The 12782-nt window shown below is 46.3% G+C and overlaps 1 long non-coding RNA gene across 1 annotated transcript in view; it reads right to left on the bottom strand.

The window, feature by feature from the left end:
- Positions 1-12782, bottom strand: part of LOC146805427 (uncharacterized) — a 379668-nt gene that overhangs the window by 271238 nt on the left and 95648 nt on the right. The window contains exon 2 of the long non-coding RNA XR_014967842.1: positions 9183-9244. This is a non-coding gene — a long non-coding RNA (uncharacterized LOC146805427). The remainder of the gene's footprint in view (positions 1-9182; positions 9245-12782) is intronic.

Below are 12782 nucleotides of genomic sequence, written 5' to 3'. Positions count from 1 at the left end.
GTGGTACCCCCTTCGATCTCGGAGTAATTTATCAGCGGCTTGGAATAGGTGTTCAGGGGATCTGGTATTTAACATAGGGGTTTGAAAATGTCGATTATATTCTGGACGTATCGGACGAATCGGGTCATTAAAACCTCTGGTATTATTATGGGGTCTTCCTCTACCTACATAAGCTATCGTATCTAATTGTTCTGATTCTTGCTCCTCCTCTTCTTCTGATTCTACTCTGTCTGCTTCTCGTCTTTCTTTATGTATTCGTTCTACTTCCTTACGGATCTTTCGACACATGGCGATTATACACGCCTATCTATCATGTTTCTCTTCTGATATGTTCTGACCCCATTTGGCAAGTTTTTGCATGGTATCATGATCTGCCCCAGGCCTGTCTTGGTTCCTAATCACGCAATTTATGAAGAAACGTAGTAGTTGTCTTTGTACATCCACTTTCTGGTATTCCATAGCTTCGTTAATACTTTCTGGACCTCGCCCTGTTTGGACAAAGCGATATATATCGTCTAGGTGTTCAACCATTCCTGGTATCGTCATTAAATACAATGTAGCTCGTCGTATACGTAGTGATGATATGAGCAATTTGTCCTGTCTACCTGGCACTGGATCGTATCTACAATCCACAAGCTGTTCTTTAAACATGTCGGATGTCGCTAGTTGGGGTGTACGTTGGAGTGCTAAATCTCTAAGGGTCTGTTTATTTCGCGGCGGTGTGGCAAACATGTCTGTCGTACCTCCTGTAGCACCATCTGAGGTGCTGGGCAAGAAAGGATTCGTTGGACGTAGGATAGAGATTGTAGATGCGGGAAAAACTGTAGAAACGGACGGACCTGTGGGAATGGGCGTAGGAGTTTGTAGTTGCGGGGATACAGACGGATGCTCTTGGTGTTGAACACCATCGGCAAGCGGTGTATGTGGTATGGCATTAGCATACTCGGGAGCTACGTCATCTAAATAGGAGGAAAGGAAAACGTCCTTTGCTGTTTTGGGATGTGTTTTGGGATGTGCTTTTATCGGGAGCAATGGAGGAGTTAAGTCTTTTGGTATTTCCGGGGTAGCCTTAGGTAACCCTTCGGCCAGAAGAGGATACATACCATTCATAAGAGTGTTTCTTTGTCTATCTACTTGTTCTGATTTTACTCGGGTACCTTCCTCAATTAATAGATTTTCTCGGGTTTTATTTGAATTCTCTCTACCTTTCTCTTCCTGTCTGAGCGCTTTTTCTGTACGTCTATATGATTCTTTACGCCATAATTCAATGGCATCTTTCTGTGACTGTCTGGCTTTCTTTTTCCATAATTCTTCTTCTACTCTCATGATGCAATCTGCATCCCAGGTCCCCGCTGCCGGCCATCTCTGACTCTCTGGTAACTCTTTGGTGTAGTCCACCCATAAATCAAGAAATAATACGGCATCTAGGCCATGCTTATGATACATAAAGTACCCTGGAGTGTCCCTAGGTGGAATGGGAACAGCTTCTTCGAGTACCCCTTTTCTGGTTTTGATCTGTCTTAATTTCGAAAAGAGCGGCATTTTTTAGATCTGGTTACTTTTTTTTTTTTTTTTTCAAAAACCTTTATTCGTGCATCTTAATAGAACAAATACGGGCCTACAACCGTCAGGCCGGCCACGATACGGTTAAGCACTGATACCAACATTACATCCCCTGTGCTTCAACGGTCAAGATTAACAACGAGTTATGAGTTATATACTGGAGAGATCCTTGACACCAGGGGAAGGAGAAGTGAAGGTTAATTTTAAGTTTTTAAGGTAATTTTATCAGGGAAAAAAAGTCAGTGAAGGATAAGAACAAAAGAGATTCGAGTCCGCCAAATAGCTTCACCACACGGGAGAGCAGCAGCATCATTAAAACAACAATGGAAGTAAAATCTCAAGCAGTGAGGCGGTGCAGTGATATAACAGGATAGTCACATGAGCAATTACGCACCCCTCCAGAGCCGCCCCCACTCAATCCACCCCACACCCGGACCCCGAATCGAAGCAAGTATAGCGCAGAGACATAAAAGAAAAAGGCCCATAGAACTAATTAAGAACAGAGTATTACCCCCCCACCCTACACCAATGCGGAGGCTACGGCCTGCCCCCCCCCCCAGCATAGTGCCTGTCGCCCAATGAACCCGAAATATAGACAAGAGAGAAAGTAGGAATAGAGTAAAGAAAATAAGAAAACAGAAAAGAAGGTGGGGAGGAGCCCACGGAACACCAGAGCGCCCCATACCATCAGCCAGCTATGGCCTCCACACACTGAGAACCCACTACGCCAAAAAACTGCGTGCGAAAATAACGTGTCACAACAATTTAAGCGAAGGAAGACAAATCGCGACGAGTGCACACAACACATACATACAGTTCCAGTCCCAGTCCAGCCCGTCCATGAACCATGGCGATATAAGTCATTCTAGCCCTGGCCCGATCGCGGGCTTGGGATTAAGCCAGCCCCTACATGAAGGCCCCGCCTCCCGAGCAGACAAAGACAAGATGGCTGCTTGTGAGAAGATGGTGAAGTAGGATCACGAAATGGCCGCCGACCATCTATTGAGGTCCCTCTTTGCACCACATAAAATCCAGACCTGGCAAGTAGAGTACAGGAGTTCCACAGAAAAGAAGCAGTAGGCCACCGCGGACGATTCCTCGAGGCTATCAGGTATCGCTCAGCAGGATACTCTTGCGGACGCGGTGAGGCAGGCAACAATGAAGCAGGCAGCCATGACCAGGGGAACAAAGTATCCGCAGTTGAGCTGGAGAGCGGTTGATCCTGGGTGCCGGGAACGCCGGATGCAGGCACCAGTGTAGCACAATCATACACCGCCGTTGCGTCCCCGCAAGAGGACAAAAGCACTGGTAGACCCACGCCTTGTTGATGACAAACAGAGCGCTCACGACCCGCAGCCGACAGTATGGAGTCAAACCGCTCACTCAGCGCCTGCAGGCCAGCACACATTTGTAGTCGAAAGTCCCGCAGGACAGCCAGAACGGAGCCGCATGTCAGCGGAAGCTGGGCCCCCACATCGGCAGCAATCCGGGACGGCACTGTGGAGCTGGTGTCCGGAAGAGGGAGGGCGAAATGGGCAGCGGGCGAGACCGGAGCATCACCCCCCAGCCGCGAGCAGGCAATCAACGCCATGTTTTACCGCTGTACGGTGTAATGGCCAGGGGGGGGGGGTCGTGGCAAGGAGTCAATTCCCCTCAGGTCTGCGCCGCAACAGGGAAGGCCAACAGTCGCTTCTCTTCCCGCGGGTTCTCTTTGCCGCCGGCTAGGCAATAGAAGAAGGGGGTCAGCAGCCTCCCACAGCGCGGTCCTCAGAGCGGGGCAGGAGACCCGCCGCACCGGGGCCCACCCCACAGCTCCAGCCCGTCAGGCGCAGGGTGCAGAAGGTGTCTGGCCGTCCCTCCCCGGGCTCATCCGGCGACGATCCGTGGTGCGAGGTGAGATCGGGACCACGGGGCTCAGGTTTGCGCTAGCGGGTCCGGTAACTGCGGAGCTTCCAGGGGGCCGGCAAAGGCCACAATGGCACAGGGGTCCAGTGCAGAGAACAAAAGCACCCAGAACTCCGGCATCCGGGCGGGCGGAGACCCCGGGGAAGCGGCGGCGCGGTCAGCGCGTCTTCGCACACGTTGCACCTCTAGAATCGGCGAGGATGGGCATCAGGATAATAGTCCGAGGCCAAGGGCCGACGGAGCCGGGCGCTCAAGCGTCTGCTCCGGTCGCCATCTTGGCTCCTCCCTAGATCTGGTTACTTAACCTTAAACACACGTAATACAGTAAAACACAATGAGGAACAATCATTCACACTACAATATATAAAACGTATTTAGAACATTTAACATTTAACAGTTTTAACGAACGATGATAACTAATAGAAAACTAGTTACTGACATAATACTGACACTAGATAATACTTATTTAAATGCAAGACATACTAGATATACTGCTAAACAGTACAGATACACTGCTAAAACAGTGCAGACCGGATTTGTGTACCCAAACCCGTCTTGACCGGCACAGACTATGTGCACGTTAAATGCCTCCCCGGCAATGGTACTCACCGGGTAGCTCGGAACGGAAGGCCTCGGAACGGAACTGAAACTGGACCGGACTGGACTCGACTCGACCGGACTCGGGACTTCGGAACCTGGTGGGCCTCTGTATACCTCGGATCTTGCTCTCTCAGCTAGGCTCTGGTCGGGATACTTCGCACTTCTCACCGCCTCGTCTGGGTGTTGATCGCAGCCTCAGTCGCCCCCGCTTGGCCGGAGGGAGATACAGGAAATCCTGCAGGTACGCGTTTTTGTCCGTTCAGCTGTGGCAGGAGACCGGGCCTGCAACGCACCTCCGGCGCGTGAGATGAGAAAGTGTCCCTGTTCGGGCGCCAATTTATGTGGTAAATATTTCATTACCGGTACTATTTTTTATGCGGTAAAGTCTAGTAAGAATAACTCAGTAAATATAAGAGGCAGAATCCGTGGTATTAGAGGTTCTAAAAGGCTTTATTCCTTGACAAAGGTAATACAATTCGAATTGCAGGCTTCTATTCCATCACCACGAAAGTTCAGGAAGGAAGGGCATACATTATTGACAGATAATCAGTTTTATAGGAAATGCATTACAGTGAAACAGATGCAGGAGGCGTAACAGCTGATAATACAGATAAAATGTGCATACGTAACTAATAGAGGCGGACATATAGGCGTAACTTAGATAACGTCATTATACATGATGTCACAAGTGGGTGGATCCATAAGAGAATCCTGCAATGTCAGCAGAAATATTTGGCAGAGATGCGCGCGCAGCCGCATGACGTGTAATTGACGTGCAACTAGAGGGTGAAGGGGACTTGACATTTAGGTCTACATGTGGAGACAGAAGTCTGGGGGTCATGTCAACCTAATCCCAAATCATATCTAATATCCTATGTTTAAAGAACTGTGTTATCCAAAAGGAAAGGTTTCTAGGATAGAATCTATTCTATACTGACTGTTAGTGCGTGTACAAGCGTCTAAGTGTCTACACGAGATGCGAGGGGGTAGGAATATTCCATGGTAACGGGGGCTATGAATTACTTGCATGAGGACAGCGAGGCCTGGCCCTTTGCACGGTAGCTGGAGGAATGTTTACCTAAACTACTAGACAGGAATGCATCGGATGAGGAGCGGAGCAGATAATCTTGAAGGTGAAATACAGTTTTTGGCAGGCAACAGGCTGGATCAGGCACCGTTAGCCGCGCAGGGAGTAGGACAAAGTTCATGGATACAGATGCAGGCTCAGACTGGAGCTTTCAGAGGCAGAAGGCAGGAAAAGGCTTGATGACAGAATTCTGGGCCTACTCGCCTGAATCTGTAAAATGTGGAAAGTGAACCACATAAAGTCGGTGGCCTTTCATACTTAGGAATGGAATATCTGACCCATTCATGGCGGATCTGAAAGAGGACATGTTGACGGTGGACGCACATGTATTTGCGTCTTCAAAACTGGAACTGGAGGGAACATACATGTACTTATAGCATGCACATGGAGCCGTTGGGGTCTACGATAGGGGACATAACTGATCACAAAATTCATATTTCCTCAATATCCAGATGTGTTGCCCCACAAGGGGAGGAGTGGATCTTTTCCCCTTGTGATGCTTTTATTTTAGCTGGCGGGGAAGTTTTCTACAAAACAGGGCTTAACTGTTTGTTTTGTTTAAGCCGGGCCTTCCTTGCGCGCTTTCTTTCCCGTTTTGTGGGATTCGCTACCCCCGCGGGCTTCAAGAGAGTTTGTGAGGCGTCTATATGGGGATCTGTTAGATCCAATTGGACCTGCTGCTCCGCTCTCTCTGTATCGTTTGCATTACTAGTTTCCGCTATAGCTAGTTTGGTATAATTTATTTTTTCCTCTTGCTCAACGGTTTTTTGTGGTTGGTTAGACTGCTTGCTGTTACAGGATTGTTTTACTACCCCTAAAATATCCTTTAGGATTTCAGGGAGGGATGACAGCTTCTCTATAATTGAGCCGCAGCCGCAGGTGAAAGGTTGACTATTGTTATCTATTAACTGGTCCATCTTTCCCCTACATGTTAATAAAGATGTTCTTAGGTCCATTTTGGTGTTTATGCCAGAAATATGACTGGCGATGAGATTTACAAGGTCAATTTGAACATCCATTTTGTCTGATTGGAAGTTCAAGACCCTTATGGCTTGTTCCAGGGAATAAATCAGAGTTTGGGTCCAATGTGTATTAGACTGGTATTCGTTATACTTCACTGAGGCCTCTGACCCGAGCTCAATCCTGCTGACTGAAGAAATGGTTATTGGTGGCGAGAAATTTAGTTGACAGGTACTGAGCGCTGGTAAACTAGCTTACCAGGTGAACTTAGGGGTGTCGATACGGCTATTTTTAGTCTGCCCTGTGGGGTTTTGTTACTTAAGTCTGGTTGTAAGTCGTTTCCTAGAAGATTTTTTTCCTGGCTCTTGGATTCCAATATTTCCAGAATTTCCACCAAAGTAGAGTCATTTAGCATAGAAAATGATTTGGCAGGACCTTCTTCCATAGGGCCTGCCTGTGCTGAAGGTTTTATTGATTTTTCTTTTGTGTCATATGTCCCTTTTGAGTTGGTGAGGCCATCTTCATTGGGGCATGCCAAGTATTTTCCTGCCTTAGGTCCCGTTGCGATTATGTGGCCGTCCAAGGCTATATTGTGGGCTGCAGAACTATTGTTGGGGCTGATCCATGCTCTCCTCTCCATGGGGATCTCAGTGCCCCCCTCTAATACAGCATTGACTGCTTGCTCAGGTACATTCGAGTTAAGAGATTTTGCAATCACTTCGAATTTATTTGTGAATGTGGTGGTTGAAATTGTGGGCATTGTCTGATGTACCTGAGCTGTTGTAGTTACTGGCTTTCCCACGTCTGAGCATTCCATATTTGTTTATGGGAATAATTCCCTATGTAAAGCCTTGCTCAAATCTTTTGGGGTCCGAAAGGGGTTGGCTCTTGATTTGTCGGGGAGAATTGGACTTGGCAACTGGACGGCTTCAACTGTTGGAGCGTATAATGCCGCCATAGGGTCCTTTAAAAAAAAGAATTTGCGGATCCCTGTTTTATTTTTCGGGCTTGGCATTGTTATTGTTGGTGCAGAAACCAGCCTCTCCCTTGAGCCTTTTACCTTTGCTAAATGATTAAACAGTGAATCCTCTTCTTTAGATTTTTTGAGTTTTGATTTTTTGCTTATTTTTCTGCCTGTTGCCGCTTGGCGGATTGTCCCCGATCTCATTTGAGCAGCCCTGTACTTGGCCTAACACCAGGGCTAAATTCCTCACGCTTATAGGCAACTCTCCGTGACTCCACAGGGAATATAAGCACAGATGGTAACTAAATTCCTAAGCCGTTTAGTGTTACCTGCTGGTCGGTGTGAAGTTATTTACTCAGGGCAGAGAGCATAAACAAGGATGAGTGAGTCTGGTTTTAATCCTGATTTCTTTGTTGCCCAGCCAGGACCTTCCCTAAAGAGTTTTAAGCTGGGGTTCCTTAGTTTGGAAAAGATCTGACACCAACTGGGGGCTTGCTGAAGGATGGTTGCAACTTCTTCTCCTTCCTCCTTTTCACTGTTTATTCGGGTGGTGCTGCGCTCGTTGTGTGGCAGTTTGTTTGCCCCCTCCGGTATCAATGTGCGGTGATAATGTCTCCCTCCTAGCGGGAGGTGTCCAGTGCTATACAATGAACGATGAACAATAAACAGGTATGAGGACGAACCTGGGAGAGTGCAGTGTGGGGGCTTGGGGGCTTGGGTTTGGCTCTCAACTCTTACATCTGGCCTCTGCCCACGATTGCCTCCATCCTCTTCCTCTTCCTCCTCCTGCTGCTGGCCTCTCGCTGCTACCGCACCCCTCCCCGATGCCCTAAAGCAACGTGTGCGAGGGACCGGAGTTTCCCAATGGCGCTACTTCAGCCGAGCGGCAAGCCAGGTGGAAATCACGACAATCCGGGGGGGGAGCAGCCCAGGCCAGCCCCAGTCAGCACCATGACTCTAACTCCAACTCCAAGGCTCCAAAACACGGGCTCGCTGGCCAACGGGCAAACGGGCTCTCTCACTCCACCGTACCGACTGCAAATTCGGCTCCTCCCTCGGGCACTCCACGCAGGCTATCCGCAATGTCTTATACAGCTCAGGCCAGGCAGTTCTCGCACCGGCGTCTGGATAGCGTCGGAGGACAAACCAGGAGGCGGGGGTCGATTGCTCTTTCCGACCGTCAAAAAATGCACCGTTGCTCCGCTACTCCACCGCTACAACTTGGTCCGCCGGCAACCCGCTTACAGCGCCCCCCGGCACAGCTCGGCACGGGACAGCACGGCTCTGCCCCCAACAGGAAATCTTGACGCTTCACGCTTGACGTTTCACGCTTGATGCAGGGGAAGTAGTTTCAAGCAAAAATGGATCCGGCAATGATTCCTTAACTACCGGAATATTTCCAGAAGAACTAAAAAAAAGTCATACATATGCCCTTTACTGAAGAAAGCAAACTTGGACCCGCTGAACCCTGACAAGTACAAACCCATTACAAATGGACCTTTCCTGGGTAAACTAATACAAAGAGCAGTATTCGCCTATATGTCATAATTCATAGAAGAGAATGCCATACTTTCAGACTTCCAGACAGGATTATGTCCAGGAAGAGGCACAGAATCTGCCCTTCCTTACCATCTGAGATGACCTGAAGAACACAGTTGACCACAACAGGGTTGCTGCGCTACTCCTTTTGGATCTGTCGGCTGCCTTTGACACAGTTGACCATGACACTCTGATACAAAGACTCTACGAAGCCGGCATAGAGGAGACTGCTCTAGACTGTATCACGTCCTACCTTCAAAACATAACTAATGTCATCCATACCCCACCTTTCTCGTCCAAACCATACTCCACAAAAGCAGGAGTCCCTCAAGGCTCTATCATCTCGCCCATGCTTTTCAACATCTATATGAAGTCATTAGCGGTACTGGTCAATCAATTTCACCTTACATGCTATAACTATGCAGATGACACACAACCACTCCTTCAACTGGAATACCCCAAAGAAATTGGAAACTCACCAATTTTCAGTTGTCTCAGAGCCATGGATCATTGAATGACTTGGAGCCATCTCAAATTGAATGCTTCCAAAATGGAAATACTCACATGTTACGATTGGAAACATTATGACTTGCTTGCCGTCTGGCCTGATGAACTGGGATCACCACCTAAAGTAACAAATAAAGTAAGAAACCTCGGACTGACCATGGACTCCAAGCTATCGATGAATGCCCAAGTGGCAACTAGCAAGATCAAGCTTTGCTACTATAAAAACTTTGCGACAAATCTTTCCCCATTTGTGCTTTCTATACAAGGTCCAAGCTACCATCTCCCTTGTTCTGTCCAAACTCGCTTACTCCAATAGCCTCTACCACGGATCACCTTTAACGACCATGAAAAGACTACAACAGATTCAGAACTCGGCTGCCAGACTACTCTTGCATATCAAACCACGAGACCACATCTCACCTGCCTTGAAAGCCCTGCATTGGTTACAAGTTGCCAGAAGATCCATGTTCAAGCTGCTTTGTATCACCCACAAAGCGATACATGTAATGGGACTTCTCTTCATCAGGAATAAAATCACCAAACACATTCAACAAAGGAACCTCCGGTCTAGAGTGGCACCTCACCTCAAAATCCCAAGATACAAGAAAAAACCATGGGTGGCATATCCTTCTCTGTTCAAGCAGCCAAACTATGGAACTCTTTACCCCCAACATAAGATCCACAGACAACCACCTTATCTTCAGAAAACTACTCAAGAATTAGCTCTTCCCCACATAAGCATCATACGCAAACAGAAATATACAGCTTATCACTCTGTGTATGAGCATTTATTTGTATTATAAAGATGTGCCTATATATGTGCATTGCTTTGTATAAACATGTAGAATAATTATGTTTTTAAAAAATGAAAAATGTTTTAAGTACAACAACACTTGAAAACCAGAGTTTATCTAATGCATCGTTAATCTACATATACTTACCTACTTTATGCAATTGTATACCTTCCATGTACTTGGATCTATAAATGTATTACCTTTCTCATAAAAAAGCATACAATGCAATACCCTATTTCTCACTCTACACCTCTCTCAATATATCCTCTACCTCAACTCTTTGACTCATCTCAAACTCTTTCTAATGCACTACCCTATTTCTCACCCTACACCTCTTTCAACATCCTTAATCCACATATACTTACTTTTTTTATGCATCTATATTCTTTCCATGTACTTATGGATCAATATATGTATTACTTTCTTCTAATTCAGCATATTCTATGCACTACCCTATTCTCACCCTATGCCTCTCTCAATATATCTTCTACCTCAACTCTGGCTCATCTCCAACCTCTTTCTACTAATCTTTCCAATGCACTACCCTATCTCTCATCCTATACCTCTATCAATATATCCTCTGCAGCCACTATCTCATTCATCCCAAACCCCATACCGCTACTATGATCCCCAAAATAACCCTTTCTAGACTCACCCCTGCTCAACCCTCCTTGCATCATCTGACACCTCTTTACTATACCGATCCCCCAAAACAAGACTTTCTAAACTCTTCCCTCTGACTCTTTCCCTCCACTTCCCTTTTTACTCATCCCAATCCTCCTCCTATGGCTATGACCTCCAAAATAAAAAATAAAAAATACACGCCTTCACTCTTCTATCCCTCCACTATCCTTTCAATCAAAATAACAGACTAACATGTCCACTTCTCAAATTTCATATTTTACTATACTAATTCACCACTAATCCTCTCTGGGTCCCAGAGTAGCATGCTAATCGCTGAGAAAGCAATTCAACACCTCATCAGGGGTAGCAAGCACTATATAAATGCAAACCTTTTTCCTTCTCCTATCTCTTCGCTACCCTTCTCAATCCAAATAACTGACTAACATATCCACCACTCAAATTAGTTTCATATTTCACTATACTAATTCAACATTAATCCATTATGGGTTCCGGAGTAGCGGGCTACTCGCCAATAAAGCACTTTAACACCCCAACAGGGGCAGCAAGCGCTATATAAATGCAAACCTTTTTCCCTCTTTCATCCGTCCGCTATCCTTCTCAATTCAAATTACCGACTACTATCCACCACTCACATTACTTTCAAATTTCACTATACTAATTTACCACTAATTCTTTATGGGTTCTGGAGTAGCGTGCTACTCACCAAAAAAGTGCTTCAACTCCCCATCAGGGGTAACAAGCGCTATATAAATGCAAACCTTTTCCCCTCTTCCATCCCTCCGCTACCCTTCTTGATCAAAATAACTGACAAACATATCCACGACTCAAATTACTTTCATATTTCACTATACTAATTCACCACTAATCCTTTATGGGCTCCATAGTAGCGTGGTACTCGCCAAAAAAGCGCCTCAACACACCATCATGGGGTAATAAGCGCTATATAAATGCAAACCTTTTTCCCTCTTCCATCCCTCAGCTACCCTTCTCAATTAAAATAACTGACTAACATATCCACCACTCAAATTACTTTCATATTTCACTATAATAATTCAACACTAATCCTTTAGGGTTCCGTAGTAGCGTACTACTCACCGAAAAAGCGCTTTGACGCCTCATCAGGGGTAGGAAGAGCTATATAAATGTAATTACAATACAATACAATTAAGACGTGTTTGTTCTAATGACGGCGTTCAGAAGGCATGTGTGCTAAACGCATGTGGAATACCATCATACATTCTTCGAATATTGTTCTGACAAGACCCGGTCTCTAAATCTAAAATTATTAGCAGCTATAACATGGAGGATTTTTTCCATGTTAGCGAGCATATCTATAATAGCAGCCAGAGTATATTCTACAGCTGAAATTTGTTGTTCCTGCTCTGTAAGTCTAACATCATGCCTCTCAAAAATTCCGGGAGATGGTATCTATGCTTGTGTTAAGCGTATCTGTTTGGTGATCTATGGACTTCAGATTTGCTTGCAAGGCCTTACGGAGTGTTTTCATGTCTTCACCTTGGCTAACTGAGTTTGGTCTCTTAATAGGGCCTTGTCTACCATCAACCTCCTTGCTCTCCTGTGTGGTTCAAACAACAGCTTTTGTTGTTTTCCATCCGTTTTGTCCATGTTTCTTATCAGGATTATTTGCACAATCGCCAAAGATGTGGAGACTGTAGCCACCTACTTAACATCTGAGTGACAGCAATACAGGCAGATGCCTCGAATTAGCCGCCCTTCTGTATAGACAGTAGGCAAGCAGTAGGCAAGAAAGAAAGTACTGATTAGCCGAACATCGCTTATGCCAGCTACCAACACTCCAATGCAGTGGGATACAAAATGCAAAAAAGAAATCACATAGTCTCCACATTGTCAAGCAGGGTCCCGCCTCCCCCCGGCTCTCCTATATGTATATCTCAGGGGCGTGGGACAGCTCGTGAATGGCTCCTGGTCTTCCACAGTGTTGCCTGGTCATCACAGCTCCAGTGACATGGCCACCGTCAACTCTCCTGCATTTTCCGTCATCTGTGGTCATTGATCTTCTGTGCATCCTGGTTACTCCTGAGTAGCATAGACTCTGTCCCCTCTGCTTGCAGGTACACCTCTTCAAGAATCCACCCCTGGATTCCACTGGACACTTTCACCTTCGCATGTCTCATCTTAACTGAAGTCCTCCATTGTGGTCTATGGCGGTTTCCGATGTCACTTCGCACCTATGCCC

This window comes from Triturus cristatus, chromosome 8 (assembly GCF_964204655.1).
Source record: "Triturus cristatus chromosome 8, aTriCri1.1, whole genome shotgun sequence".
Classification (NCBI taxonomy): domain Eukaryota; kingdom Metazoa; phylum Chordata; class Amphibia; order Caudata; family Salamandridae; genus Triturus; species Triturus cristatus.
Note: the sequence above shows the minus strand (reverse complement) of the source record. Positions and strands in the feature narration are given on the sequence as shown.